We start from the raw sequence: 15,641 nt of genomic DNA on the forward strand, positions 1-15,641 counted from the left end.
AACGGGAAAAACGTACGTTTAACGGATATGTACCGAATAATTAATGGTCTGCAAACGGATATTACCATGCGAGTAACGGACTTATACCGTGAGTGAAACAGAAAAGTACCGAACACCAACATACAAAAAACGGTCATATTAAATTGGCATGCTTCATTTATATTTTAAAGTATATAATTTTATTTGCTTTGTTTTAATGCATATGCTTGTTTCTATATCATGAATGTTTAGGTACACTTAAGCCAAAAATAAAATTAATAAATAAATAAATCTTGGCCAGTCGAACACTTTTATATTTTCTTTCCTATGAAAAAGTAGGGTACATCCTTAGTATCATGTGGCAAAGCTTAAAGTTCTGGCAGGTCAAGGTCTCCGTTATCAGCTGCTGCCTTCAGGTCTGACTCGTTCCACAACTGTGCATCGGATGCAGCACAACGGCTTCCAATGTCAGCCCAGGCGAACTTGTAGTCAAAATCCACCAGAGCTAGCAGGACAACGGAAAAGTACATTTTGTACATATTAAATATTGTTATGAATATTAGTTAAATACATCCATTACACTCATGTATGTATTTATATGTGTAAATATTTTCCAAACTGAAACATGCTTTATTTATTTACCCTCATTGGGCTTTTCACGCTCATTTTTGACATTTCTTGAATGAACCATAAAGTTAAAATGCCATGCTTATATATGCCCTCCTGGGTCTAACACAATCAGGCCTGTGAAAATTTCAACTGGCCTGTACATTTTGTCTTCTCGAAGGCTATAAGTCTGACCTGTAAATTGTTATGATCTTTCTGCTACAAGTAAGGAGAAAGAAGAATAAAAACAGATAGGTAGATGGAACAAATGAAAAAGAAAAAATTCAATATAATATAATTCTGTTACTGTAATTAAGTAGCAAGAAACTGATTAACAATTGTACTGGAATTTGTTCCAAAACTGAACGTTTACATTTAAAGTCACTATCACGCTCACCAATACATACGGCTACTGTATTGTGCTATATAAAAACATTCGACAACAAGTAGTACCATACGATGGTTAATTACAATAGGAAGACCCTAAAAACAAGTAACATTGATGTAAAAACGTTATATTACAAGCATTTGGCAAGTTTTAAGCATCTTAATATCTAAATATCGTTCCACGATGTAATGTACTTTCGCTTTTGAGTCAGGATCGGATTCATTCGGGTTGCGTTCATTTGCATAATTTATACAAGCCATTTTCGCATTCGCTAAGTTCCAGTTACCCAGAATTCATTTTGATTTCACAGAATGATTATTCATAAGAGCTACGTCATGCTTACGACGCTTACCGTATCCAATCTCGTGTTCGCCCGTAAATGTTCGGATATTTCACGGGAAATATAAATGGAATTATTTGTGGCCACAAAAAAATAAAAACGAGCGTTTTGCATCTCGTTAAATCAATTCTACCAGACAACATCTAACGTTGAAATTTTGCATTTTGCTAAAAGGAACATTGATTTTTTGATGGGTTAGCTTTATTTAACGAAATATTCAATATTTTTTAGCGTGATTATTACTTTAAAAGATAAAGCAGAAGGTATCCCTTTACTTAAACTTTTTTTTTCTCTGTTTTGTGAACGTTATTTCTATGCATGTGTTTTTATGTTGGCTTTATTGTTTATGACGATAAGCTTTATATGCTTAAGTTGAAAATAAAACTTTCTCTTCTGTTAAAGGGAGATAAATTATACATTTTAGTTCACAACACTATTGCGCTTATCTTCCGTCATATCTTATTCAGTGTTTTCACTCCTTTGGGATTTGGACCGGGGGGGGGGGGGGGGGGGGGGAGAGGCCTTTGGATTGGGAAAATTCATGTTGTACACTGCAATGCCGATATATCGCGGTTGGTGGGGTCCAAAGATCGCGAGCGCGATATATCCGGCGCGCGATATAACTTGAGAAATGTCTAACTTAATTATATTGCGGTGAACTTGTCAAATTTCTCTAATGTTTTCATTTTATATACAGTGCTGCTACATATTTGTATTGTAATAATTGCAAACCAATTCTACAATAAACGTTTTCATTTCTTCATAAGTATCTGTGTATTTATCATAAAACCAAAATGTAAATTATGTTTTTTATTTTCATGTACGATCTCTGCGAATCAGCAAAAATAAAAAAATCTTGCCGTGAAAAACGTATAAAATATTTTGTGCATAGGTTCGAATTTGCCCTTAGCGTAACGGTAACGATACCGCGTGTTTTAATTATATTTTATTAAGGGGAAATGTCAATTCCACATAATTCGCGAGATACCGCGGTTCTTTTGTTGAAATTTACAACGAAACTTTTAACGGAAATTAAAATATCGCAATGTTGTACCGGCTACAAAATTTTTATTTACAAATAAATACACCCACGCCAATTTTCGCGCGCTTTTTATCAGGACAAAGAAATTCATGACCAGAACCGAAATTTAACGATTTATATACCAGTATACTGCCATTATTACCTTTGCAATGACACTAATTGAATATTTCCTAAGTGTTAAAAACAACCCCAGCCTTGTGTAAACAACATTGTCAATAATTGACAGTTTTTCACGCTTCACTGCGTACCATAGTAAGCCGCGAAATATTGTGTGTTAATACTAGCTAGAACCGGTTTTTTGCTTAAGTTAGCGAATTCTCAGATTAAAACATGTCATTTAGTGATCATGCTCGTCGGATTTTTGGGAGCCATAGCCAAAGCGCGATATATTGGACAGCGCGATATAACGGTCTGCGATATATCGGCGTTGCAGTGTATTGACTGAAATTGGGAAATTTGTTTTTCTTTTGCTTATAAATACATCAAAATTGGCTATAAAAGTGTTTTCCATATTACATTCATTAAAGTAAACTTATGAAGCTTAATATGCAAATGAAGTAAATGTTGCAGTTATTTTTTATTATAATTATTTAAAAAAATTGGCAGTTATTTGGGAAAAATATATACTTTTTGAGATTTGGAATAAGGTCCAATTCTGACCCAAAATTTTACCAACAAAAAAACACACTGTTATTTATAAATAACATACACATATAATAAAAATATACACTTTTCTTTAATGTTTAATCACCATCTAAAACTGTTAAATTATAAAGCTTCACAAACATGCAACAACTTTAAAATGTAAATGTTTTCTGTTTTTTCTTTAATTTTTGTGTAAACAAATGTATTGCTTACATAAGGCCAAAAAAAAAAATAGTCTTGGTTCAGGGAACCCGACGGACCCTATTTTTTGCCCCCGACCCTAACGATTTTTTTGGTCTGCGGAAAACAATCCGATGGCAATGTTTTTCGCTGGTACAGTATGGTACAAGTTTTACCTATAGGGTATTGTATCCGGTAACGACAGATCCATTCGTTTACCCTTTATAAACATGGCGGTGTCCACGTCTCTAATGTTGGCGATTAACATTGCAAATTGTGACCACAAAAAAGACTGTCAAGTTATGAGGGTTACCCCAACCTGATCAACAGCAGCTGAGATTTTTAACGAGCTTCATGGGCCGGTGGATGCACAACAATATGGCGTTAAATTTCTTGTGGGAACTCGCTGGATGGGACATCTTTCTGGGAGGTACTTTTCTCATACGTTTAACCGTACGTTTTTGTAACATTTTGATCAATAACTTTTATGTTGAAGGGTTAATTTTTCTGAAATTTCATTTCAACACAATTCCTTTACCAAGTAATACATTAATACCAAAATATTTGCTAAGAGTCGATGTTAACATGGTTAACACCGGAATTTAAGTACTGAATTATTCACTACTAAAATTGTCCGTCAGTGTTTACATTACCCGGACGTTTGCATTTTGGTAGATTCTGTTCCAAACACTGCTTATTAAAACAGGAAAATGTTAGAGACGAAATCATCAATGATAAAATATCTGATGTCTAACACCGGTTGGAATATATCCATCAACTTACTTCAAAATAAGTCAAAATTTAGCGCATCTAAACAACAGAAAATAAAAATCTATTTTTAGCACAATGCACATATCTCTCTTTTGTCCATCCATGACTTTTCTGAAGTTCACCAGTGACTTCAAAATTCGGCCTTACAATACTAAATTAAAACTGTTTACTTTGCAATCATTTTCGCGGTTTTTATACATACTCAGGACCAGTGAGTACACTGTTATGAAGTACACCTGTGAATCCACTCACCATCTCACCATGTACACATGTTACTGACAGAATTCGCAAAAGGCAAATATATGGCAAGCGGTTCGACGCATAATCCCAAGAAACTAGGTTTCTCATGAGAACCTAGGTTCTCAGAATGAACCTAGGTTTTCAAATGAGAACCTAGGTAATCATGAAAACCTAGGTTCTCATTTGAAAACTTGGGTTGTTGAAGCCATGAACATTCTTCAACCGAGAACCTCATTCTGAGAACCTAGGTTCTCATGAGAAACCTAGTTTCTTGGGATATGCTTCAAACTGCAAGAAACTAGGTTTCTCATGAGAACCTAGGTTTTCAAATGAGAACCTAGGTTTTCAAATGAGAACCTAGGTTCTCATGAAAACCTAGGTTCTCATTTGAAAAGTTGGGATCTTGAAGCAATGTGCAATCTTCAAGCGAGAACCTAGGTTCTCATGAGAAACCTAGTTTCTTGGGATTATGCGTCGATCGGCAAGAAATTAGGTTTCTCCTGAGAACCTAAGTTCTCATGAGAACCTAGGTTTTCAAATGAGAACCTAGGTTCTCATGAAAACCTAGGTTTTCATTTGAAAACTTGGGTTCTTGAAGCCATTTGCAATCTTCAAGCAAGAACCCTAAGGTTCTCATTCTGAGAACCTAGGTTCTCATGAGAAACCTAGTTTCTTGGGATTATACGTCGAACGCTTGCCATACAAATATGTACTACAAAACAATCATTTGAATATGTGATAAATGTAATACCTTTATGAATATAAAAAGACATTGTATTTATGGATGAAAAATGAATACAATTATGATGTGTTCTCTTTTGTGAATTCTGTACGCAGGTTAGCATTAGTACAGAGGGCGATTAAAACCCAAAAGGTGCATAAATAGCTAGGAATGATGAAATGATGAATAATATACAACGACTAAACACCAAATGTGCAATGTTAATCATTTGGTCAGTGTTTAAACAAAAATTGGTGCATTAACTGACCCTTTTTCACCATGAAATCAGTCGACTGATAAAAAAAACAAAAAAACTACCTACCCTCCTACATTTTTCTGGCCATGTTCCCTGAACCAAGAGGCAAGACTATTTTTTTGTTTGGCCTAAGTTTAAGCTACACACATTGGTATATAACTGTCAGCATTCTCAAGTGATCTAAGTGCCAGACTTTTGATCCTGAAAACTCAGGTTTGAATACTGATGTGAAATTAAAAATAAAAATCATTTTTTGGTAAAAAAATATAGTTTTGTTAACCAGTCCTGCAACATGCATTTAGATTGTTAGATGCAGCCATTCATAACTATTTACTTTTACAATAAATTAACGGTCTATCATACATGCCATAAATTTTCAGACCAATTCCGGGACATTTAGCTAAATTTTCCGGGACTTTTACCGATTTTCGGGGACATGTATACATAAAGCGATATAATGAGACATATATGCATTTTAGGTACGCATTTGTTTTCACATCGTAAATTGCAAAGTTCGAAAGCCTATCCGTAATACACTAAATCTATTAATGTCAAAGTAATCATTACTATTTCCGTTACTAGATACAAGCCTCGTGTTTTTCGTGTGAGAAAAGAGCACCAAATTGTTTTTGTGTACATGTCACGTCATCTGCATGAAACACGTGGGAGTATCCCCCACTTAACACGCGTAAATCGCCTGACGTGATGTTCATGTTTTTATACAACACAAAATACACCCACACTTTCCATGCTACATTATACATGTCTGTATAATTTTCGCGCGCTTTTTATTAAGACAAAGGATACAGCACTATTTATTTGATGCTAGTATTTGTAAATGTCGCGTAAGCATTAAAATTCGGATGCGTGTTTTGGATTACAAATTGAATAATGCTCATTGAGAATCGAACAAAACATTTACAGATGTGCATAATAAATACAACAAACTGCAATAAAATCACACGCGTATGAAAATTACGTCGCTCGTCTACTGCATGATCTTACTGCAGGAACAGGTATGACTGCTTACGAGTGTTGTCGCTCATTCAAAGCGTGCGCCAACAAACTGCCATAAAATCCTAATACATGTGTTCAAGCCAATTAACAACCACATTAAACAATGCCGCCTTTTCGGTTTGACTGCGAACGTGAGACAATAAATATGATAAGAGGACCCCTTTTAATTTGTTTGATTTTGACACGTAGCGTAGTCACCTATTTGGGTAAGCATTGCCATGGAGAAGCTGCGGATTAGCGGGAACACAGATTCGAGTTGCAGTTAACCCTAAGATAAGGTACATGTATATATGGATTGTGTTATATCCTGGACATTTGACTGATTTCCGGGACTGCGGGACACATTCTTCATTTCTGGGACAATCCCGGACAATCCGGGACATAAATGGCATGTATGGGTCTATGTACTCAAATATGCATACTTAACCAACATTACTAGAAGAACAAGTCAACACTTTGCTTTATTTTAAAGTTCATGTGGGACAAAATGGGTTTTGTGGGCACAATAAAATCATATATACGGCAAATCTGACAAACATGCTATCAATTTGTTGTGGTTAGGTCATTACAAAAAATACAACAGCTGCTGATGATGTAAAGAAAATATATTTTGGAGACATATATACCATGCAAGCCTGTTAAAATAATTCAGGATTGATAAATAGATGTGTAAAATGAACAAAATGCTGAAAAAATGCTGAGTATATGAGTAAAGAATGCAGTATGTGAGGTGTCTAAAATTCACCATGCAAGCCTGTTCAAATAATTCAGGATTGATAAATAGATTTATAAAATGAACAAAATGCTGAAAAAATGCCGAGTATATAAGTAAAGAATGCAGTATGTGAAGTGTCTAAAATTCACCATGCAAGCCTGTTAAAATAATTCAGGATTGATAAATAGATGTGTAAAGTGAACAAAATGCTGAAAAAATACAGAGTATATAAGTAAAGAATGCAGTATGTGAGGTGTCTAAAATTCACCATGCAAGCCTGTTAAAATAATTCAGGATTGATAAATAGATGTGTAAAGTGAAAAAAATGCTGAAAAAATGCAGAGTATATGATCGAGTAAAGAATGCAGTATGTGAGATGTCAGCATAATTAAACTGTGTCAAAATTTAGGGAGAAGTCACTTCTTATTTGACTGGGATTATGGAGGAGTAAGGAAAATCAAGAAGTAGTTATGTGTTTTGGTCAGATAATATAATCTTGTCATAATTCCATTTTTTAACGTTTGAAAATATTTAATACAAAATGTTAATTATGAATTCTTCAAATTCAATTAGATTAATAGTTAATATATAAAGTGAACTTGAAAGTAAAAAAACAACAACAACAAAACAACTCATGCAACTTACATCATTCATTTGTGAATTAAATATCAAGTTAACAAATAATTTCACATACCTTACAATATTTCCAATTGAACAACAATAAAACATGTTCAGAACACAAATTAAGTCATTGATAATGACACCAGTGTTAGCAATGACAATATGTGACATCATTTTTGACATTAATTACACTTTGCATCAAAAATCTGCAAGCTGTTACATGTATCTACATGTATCAATGCTGTCGGTCTGGCATAAAAGGTCTTTGATTTAAATTGGGGCTAATTTCTGGGGAGTTTGAGCTTATATTAAGTACAGCAAATTTTTTTTGCGCAATTGCGAGAAATAAGCGTAAAAAAAACTAAAATTTGAAAAAATTGTTGTGTGAAGTTTTAAGCTTTGGAAATTGGTGTTTGTTGCAAACAAATACTTTAAAAGTGTAATGTCACAGTTGTCAAGTTGCCAATATTATATTTACTTATGTTCAAGCCATAGAGCTGCATAGAAAAATTAACTAAATGTTGCATTTCATTGATAAACAACAACAAAAATTTGGAAACTTCAATGGGACTTTTTAGGATAGCACCTGGGAAATTTTTAGGTTTTTTCCTATTGGGAAAGTGCCATTTTCTGGTACTTCATAAAGAAGGAAAAAAATTGCTGTATTAGACTCAGGGATTTCTTTAGGAACAGTGGCAAGGCAGCTCGAAAGGGGTTGGTTCCGATGAATAAAAACTTTTAAGCACAGAGAAACATCAGTCTGGACCAAAATGGATTTATTTTTGCAGCAACCCATTTATCTCACACGTCTCTTAAGAAAGCACTATACACAAACAGCTGATTAATGCGTTAGTGCTTTGATTGGTTGTAAGCAAAATGCAAAATACATTCCGATCAGAGATTTCAAGCCCTTGTGAAACTTTAAATCGCTGAACAACCATGATCAGGAAATGAAACATCGCTGCAACAATGATTATAATTTAAGGGTTGACCCTTGGAATGTAATCTTTTGAAGAAATAAAAGGAGGTATTGAAATAATAGTGAAATAAATTAAAGATATGTCGGTCAAAGATCATAACAAAAAATGCATTGATTGAAGAAAAAGTCAAAAGGCTCCATAATACAACTTCTAAAAGATGTGCAAAACATAATAAAAACCACTAACTTAATATGATGATTACAGATTAAACCAAAATAATCTACAGCAGGATGCTCAAAGAATCTACCAAACAAGGAAACTATGTGACACTGCAAAAGCATACTGTCAGGGGTTTTTTTTTAGAAAAAGGGGAAGACGCTGGACGCTGGGTAAAAGGGGAAATAGAGCGCAAAAGAGACATATTTGGGAAAAAAAATAAAAACTTTTCATTTCAACTCTATAACTCACCTACAGACTTCAGGGTTTTTGTTTAGGAAAAAGAGGCATGTCTCTGACCTTTTTGTTCTTAAACACATGAACAAGTATGATATTAAAGTCAAAGTCCTAAATAAAGTTGCAGGGGTAGATCTAATAATGGGAAATGTTTTCAACTGGGGCCAGGGGACGATGTCAATATTGTGATTTCAATTTCATGATGAATGGGTAGATGATTTAGATCTGCTACAGTATTGGAAGGGAAAGGTGCGGCAGCTGCCGATTGTGTACTTTCACTTTCACAATGTTCGATGTTGATTACATGTACCTCCGAATCCTGCTGGGTTTCAACGGTTTTTGATGATTCATCCTTAAAAAATGCGTCGACGCAATTAATATTTTCCGAGTCCGAACGTTTTATTTTGTTCGTGTATGAACGCCAATTGTGAGACTTTTGTTTTTGTTTTAACGTTTATATCTTGGCTTTCACATAACCCGGATGAAAATCAACTGGTTTCCGGTAATTAATTGCAGAAACACCCTTCTCGCGCAAGACCGGAATCCAGTAAAATAGTCACATGATTAATACGATTAGTTGCCCGGTTTCCATGACGTAATTTAAGAGCTATATTTAGAATCACTGGTATTCCCAGATTTGAGTGTTCGTCGGGAGAGAGAGCGAGATCGTTGTACATGGTACAAATTGGATAAGTGTCGATTTCCCAAAAGAAATAGAAACATTTCTTTGAGGGTTAAATATTATATTTTAGTGAAAAATTATATTTTTGGAGGGGAAATTGTATTTTTAGGGGAAAAATTCTGGTAGGGGAAGACGCCGAATATCGGCGTCACTTTCTTAGTAAAAAAAAACCCTGACTGTAAACGTATAGAAATTCGTCTGTATGAAATTTTGTGGTTTAATAAAAAAAACTAATTCTTTGACACGTAATTTCGTGGATTGCAAATTAAAAAAAAACAAACTTATCGTTGAAACGTAATTTCGTGGATTTCAAATTTTCGGGAAAGACTGACCGTCATAATAATTAAACTGTTATTAAAACAACCACAGTTATAACGAGACATAATCTGCTAAAATGTATTGTCGGCAAGACCTGAGGTTAATGTGCACTGAAGCATTAAAGTGTTGCTGATAAATGTCGATAAGAGCGATAAAGCGGCGCACCGGTGGGGCCCCGCTCGCTAATTGCCATCAATGTTGTTTTGACAATATTTGCAATTCTCAGCGCAATCGGTCCCCTAGTAGTAACAATTGAGTAATAAGGTCCCCAATTACATGTGTGAAAAACGTTAAGTCTCTTTTAACTTAAATTGGCACTAATTGACATATGCGAGAAATCTGCAAACTGTTAACGATGATGAATAAAAAAGAAAATCTCATAGATATAGTGTAAAGTGACCTACTGAAGTGAAGTAAATATTACAAAAACAAATATCTCGGATAACCGACAACAAAAGAAAATGTCGGAAATGGCATTAGGAATGAATAAATAATCGTTGGTACTTGAATTCGTGGTTCAGCGGACCAACGAAATCCACGAAAATTTGTACCACATGAAATTTAATGGTCTTACAGTAATTATAGAAGAATTATTAAGCTACCGTTGGCATTAAAGGTAGAGGAAAGTTTGAACAGAAAATACATGAAGAGAAATTAGTGGCTAAGGAAAGAGTTAGAAATTATGCACAAAATCAAATGAGCTAATGAAAACTGAACACATAAAGCACAAGCAAACCTGTTCTGCAGTGAAACAAACATGAGAGACAAAAACAAAAAACATAAAAAGACCTATAAACAATGAAAAAAGCATTTTCTGATATAACGAAATGATTCGTGGTCGAAATAGATGCTTTGCGTTCTTCACTGCTACAGTATAATTACCTCCCTTAGTTTTACATTTGCCAGGTAAACAATATGAAATTGTAACTTGTTCTTTACAATGAAAGATAATTGTATTGCTAAAAATAATGTATTGAGCATTTAAAGAGTATTTGCTATTTAAGGAATGTTTCTAGTAAAATCCTGCGTATATATTCGGCTAGTTTCTGTGTTAGTGAAGGAGAAATGCTGATCGGTTATCTCCGTAGAGTGCGGAGGGAATTCGGAATCATCTGTAGTTTCCAGATCGTGCCTTTCCATTGGCTAGGTGGCGCTCTGTTCGCCGGTATATAAAGACGCGCAGATCGGCAAGTTGGGAGTTCTCCTGTGTATGCAAGCGGGTCAACATCTGTAGAAAAGGGACCTTATTCTAAACAACAGTGCTCTGAAGCATTTGGGTGTTTACGTTGACTGAGAACGGTGCTGCTCGGGCTTCAGAGTTCCTGTTGTATGGTTAGAGGATCTTCAGAGGGTTGAAGTCTACGGATGTCGTACAAGGCAGTGACGGAAGCTTCACCTAAGACCTTGGGGTGACGAAGAGCCAGTGGCTTTGTGCAAGCCAGTAGTTTCACGCAGGCGATAGCCAGTAGCGTCAAGGAGACGGAAGCCAGTAACTTCATGCTATGAACGTCTGCTAGGAAAGATAACAACCACATTTGCCTATTTATAGTTCACCACTGGTACACTGCAGAGGGTTTATATGACTAATAGTGTTTAACAGCTTGTAAGACGAGATTGGCCAGTCTGGTGTTTATCATTGAAATCTGTACATATTGGCTGCTTTCAGGGAAAAGGGGGCTAAATGCATGTCAAATAAGATTAACCTGTGCATACTGATTAGCCTGTGCAATGCGCACAAGCTAATCAAGGACGACATTTTACAACAGCGAACACCTACAGTGCCTTCAGCGCTTTGATAGTACAATGTAGGCAAAACAGATAAATGTATTTTCCATCTGTGGCGTACAAAGTTGTTGAGGAGTAATCTAACAAAGTATACAACTGTAATTTATATGATTTTGTTCTTCTAATTTGAATTATTATTAAGAGATATATTAAATTAGTTATTCTCAAATCAGTGAAGTTTTTGCACGAAAACATTCCCAATCCTGTATTTTTTTCCTAAAATGGCAAGGAAAAGAACTGGTTCAACAAGCTACTTACATTGGGAATACACCTTAATTATCAGTGTTCTCCACTGGGTTTTATTGGCTTCACACACACACACACACACAAAGAATATATTTGAAAAAATTTAGATGTATTTCAATGTAATTGTGTTATATTTTGATGCAAGTTAATTACATTTGTTTCAACTGTTGTTTTGAACTAAATGTTAAGTATACTCAAAACCGGTATTCTCTCGGGTTGGCTATTCTCGTGGTACTATATTTATGCCCCTTTGCTTTTGTTTATAAACAAACCAGCGCCAATAGCAATCAATTCTTTGTCATTTTATGTCCAAATATGATGTAGAACATAATTTGAAGCTGAAATCTACTAAAAATCCATCTTGAAATGATTTCCCATTAAACTCCTTCACTTTTTGGAGAAAAAAAATGTGTATGTATGCTTGCAGGTGCTTGGGGCAGACATTTTTATTTTTGTTTAACTTCGTCAAGTTTAATTGATTTTTCAAAAAAACATTAAAAATTACTGTAAAATTCAATTATTTTGGTGTCTTAATGTCAAATTATTTAAAATGATATTAACTTAATTGATTGCAGCTTTTAATGGTAATGTCAGATCTTTGTTTATTAATGTTCGATTTAATGTGTGTACTATCTATCCTATTTATTGCGGAAATACCTGATGTGATTTATAGATAGAAATTACAAACAGTGTTATTGTTTTTGTTGTGACTACAGTAAAAATGTATGTTTTTGAGTTGTGAAAAAAATAATATGCAGTAATGTCAAATTTGATGGTGTATTCAATCATGAATCAGATATATAACCATGGCATTTAGATGCTAGTCATTATTGCTTTAGTACAGTGAGAATATTGTGTTGCAGGCTTCAGCAAGAATATTGATCACCTATACTAAACTTGTAACAAACTTTTGAAAGACAAATCCAACAATTATGGTAGGTTTATACAATTTTGTATAAGCGCTTAGGCCACTCCAAATTGATCTGTTAGTCGTCGGATTTGCCGAACCGATTTTTTCAAAATGTAAAAAAAAAAAAAATTTGTTTACCGCTCGCACTCATTATTGTGTCTTTCTGTACCCATAGCGCATGTATTTTTTTAATTTGTGGGAAACAAAAACGCGATCTAGCAGAAACCATTTTGAAACTGAATACGAATGCCAAATATAGTGTTTCGTAACCTTTTTAATTGATAACTGCAGACGCTAAAAAAATTTGATTGAGACGACCAGAAAAAATGGCTTCCTGCGCGATCCGTATATGTTTCGCTGTCGTGACCGTTTAAACAAATTGCGGTGAAAAGTTGCTGCAGCCAACCCTTAAAAATATAAACATAATTAATCTTTCACGTTCTGTGACTTATTTGAATGTAAATGTTTACGTTCGAACATGCAACTATCAGCAGATACCGTTGAAGCATGTTCAATTTCAAACAACATCGGGTAACATGACGTAATTTTCTTTTACCTTTTCTTCATTAAATGGGCATATGGACGGTATTTCCCTATAAGTAGGCAAATTTTTCTTATACCACAATTTTAATTGAACAAAAAAATAGCATAAAATCATTAAATGCTGGTTCTAAAACTTTCACAGGCAGGGGCGTAGCTAGCATTTTTTGAGCTGTAGGTCTGGATATGATACATATCTAGACAAATAATAAGATAGGAAAATATAAGACTTTGGCCTGTTTTTCTTTGATATTTTTCTGTTTTATCTCAATGTCAGAGAACTAAATATTACTGAATTATCTTTATACCAGAACACTAAATTTGAAAACAATATGGAACAGAGTAACATTTAAAAGTGTAACACTCCACTTATTCACAAGTCAAACCATGGGAATTATTTTCAATAATACTGTCTGCATGTCTATAACGGCACGTTTTTGTTCGGCATCAAGAGACCGAACCGACCCGAGTTCAGTCGATGGATCGGGATACGGGGGAAAGTGCTCCATTTAAATTTTCTGCGGCCATAAACATCATTTGGAATGTTTCTTAAAAATCCAACGATAATCGATTACAACTTACTGTAGTGTTGAAAGGGAGACAAGTAGATCTACATGTAGATCTATGAAAACTTGTAACAGCAAGTCACGTGAAAAGAAGCTAGCTATAGAATCTATGCACATAGAAAGAAGTAGAGTTGATAATTGGAAGATATGTCCTTTGAACATGACCAGAATCCATTGTCTGAGGATTATGTCAATATGAAATGCAGATTTCTAGCACCTCACCCCCTCAGGGTCCATATTTTAATGCGGTTTTCGAAGTTGAAGAATTTTTATTTATTTTTTTCATGTTTCAAACAAAATTGTAGGCCCGAGCTTGCTGTGACTAATAGCAGCTACGCCTCTGACAAGGACAATGTTTTATAATTTTTAAAATACATGGTTGACGGAACATGTTTTACAGCTAGGTCTGTGTATTTCAGAAACATCAAAAAAGTTTTGTGTAATGTATAAATTTATTTCAGAAAATTACAATACCGTCGATATGCCTCTTTAAATAAGGTGGCGACAATGGATTATATGCATGGCCTTTGTCCGACTGTCTGTCATAATTATTTTGATAATTGTCCCTCTTCAAGTGCTATTGCAACATGGTATACCTTTTCACAGCTTGCAACACGGTATACCTTTTCACAGCTTTCACTGTTTAAAACTTCAAACAAATATAAGCAGCAGTAGGTAGACATGTGTCTCTCACTTTAATGTTATGGTTACATGTATATTTCGTGGTCAAAGGTCATATGCAACTTACTCCTATAAATATGAGGTCGATATTTTTCACAGGTCTGGACAATCAACGTTTGTTTTTAAATTGTTGAATGTAACCTTCTTAAAAAGCCTTTACTGTGAGGTGCGTTATTATATACACGCGCCAAATTCTCATTAGAGCCCAATTGTTTGTTGAGGACAGTTGACAGTTGACAGCAGTAGATGTATTATGTAAATATCTTTGTCTTTTTCATCTACATTTGTCTATTGTATGTCTTGTAATTGGGCTGTCCATGCATTGATTTGTACGTATCATTACTATATTTCTGTTTGGAGATTGCCATTTATTCAGTTCGAGTAAAAATGGCAAATTGTTTTTTCTTACTCTTTTAACGATCACTGTATGCATATATTTACACATAATTCTTAACTTACAGTCCGTCTAAGATAATGTTAGGAGAGAAGTTGGGAGAGCAGTATTGAAGTCTGAAATCCACAATTTGGTAAGAAATGTGTAATTGTGTATGTGATGATGTAATTGTTGTTTTATATGTTTTGCATTATGTATAATGGTCTATTTTATTTATTGTATGTACTATGTATGGAAGGATTGATTAGTTAATATCATTTCTTATTGTTACAATGTTAATATATATGGGCCACTAGTATCAGCCTTTTATATTGCAAGTATAACATGTTTACTATATTAATCTTTGTGATATTTTCAGACTTAAATCCATCACCTGTAATCCAACATCTTATATTAAAAGTCTGGACGTCTTCATCTTTGAATATCGTCAGCAATATGTTATAGAAGTATAATAAACTTTTTATTTAAAGTTTGCTGTCACTATCTTTTAATGTTACCACAACATAGAGCCCAAATACCCCAAAGTTACATAATATTCTTTGTATAAGAATTGATTTGAATGTAAAATATAGCTGTTCAAACCTGTATCTCTTGATAATGCAATATTTTTTTATCGACATCTGAT

General features: G+C 34.3%; 1 protein-coding gene and 1 long non-coding RNA gene across 7 annotated transcripts in view; one reads left to right on the forward strand and one right to left on the reverse strand.

Moving 5' to 3' along the window:
* The window catches only part of LOC127852746 (synaptotagmin-7-like), a 263,942-nt gene that overhangs the window by 214,113 nt on the left and 34,188 nt on the right, over positions 1-15,641 (reverse strand). The gene's annotated exons all lie outside the window — the stretch shown is intronic.
* Positions 12,799-15,396, forward strand: LOC127852750 (uncharacterized). Its single transcript, XR_008036245.1, has 3 exons — positions 12,799-12,860; positions 15,084-15,149; positions 15,375-15,396. It is a non-coding gene; the product is annotated as an uncharacterized LOC127852750 (long non-coding RNA).

This window comes from Dreissena polymorpha, chromosome 12 (genome assembly GCF_020536995.1).
Source record: "Dreissena polymorpha isolate Duluth1 chromosome 12, UMN_Dpol_1.0, whole genome shotgun sequence".
NCBI classification, from domain to species: Eukaryota; Metazoa; Mollusca; class Bivalvia; order Myida; family Dreissenidae; genus Dreissena; species Dreissena polymorpha.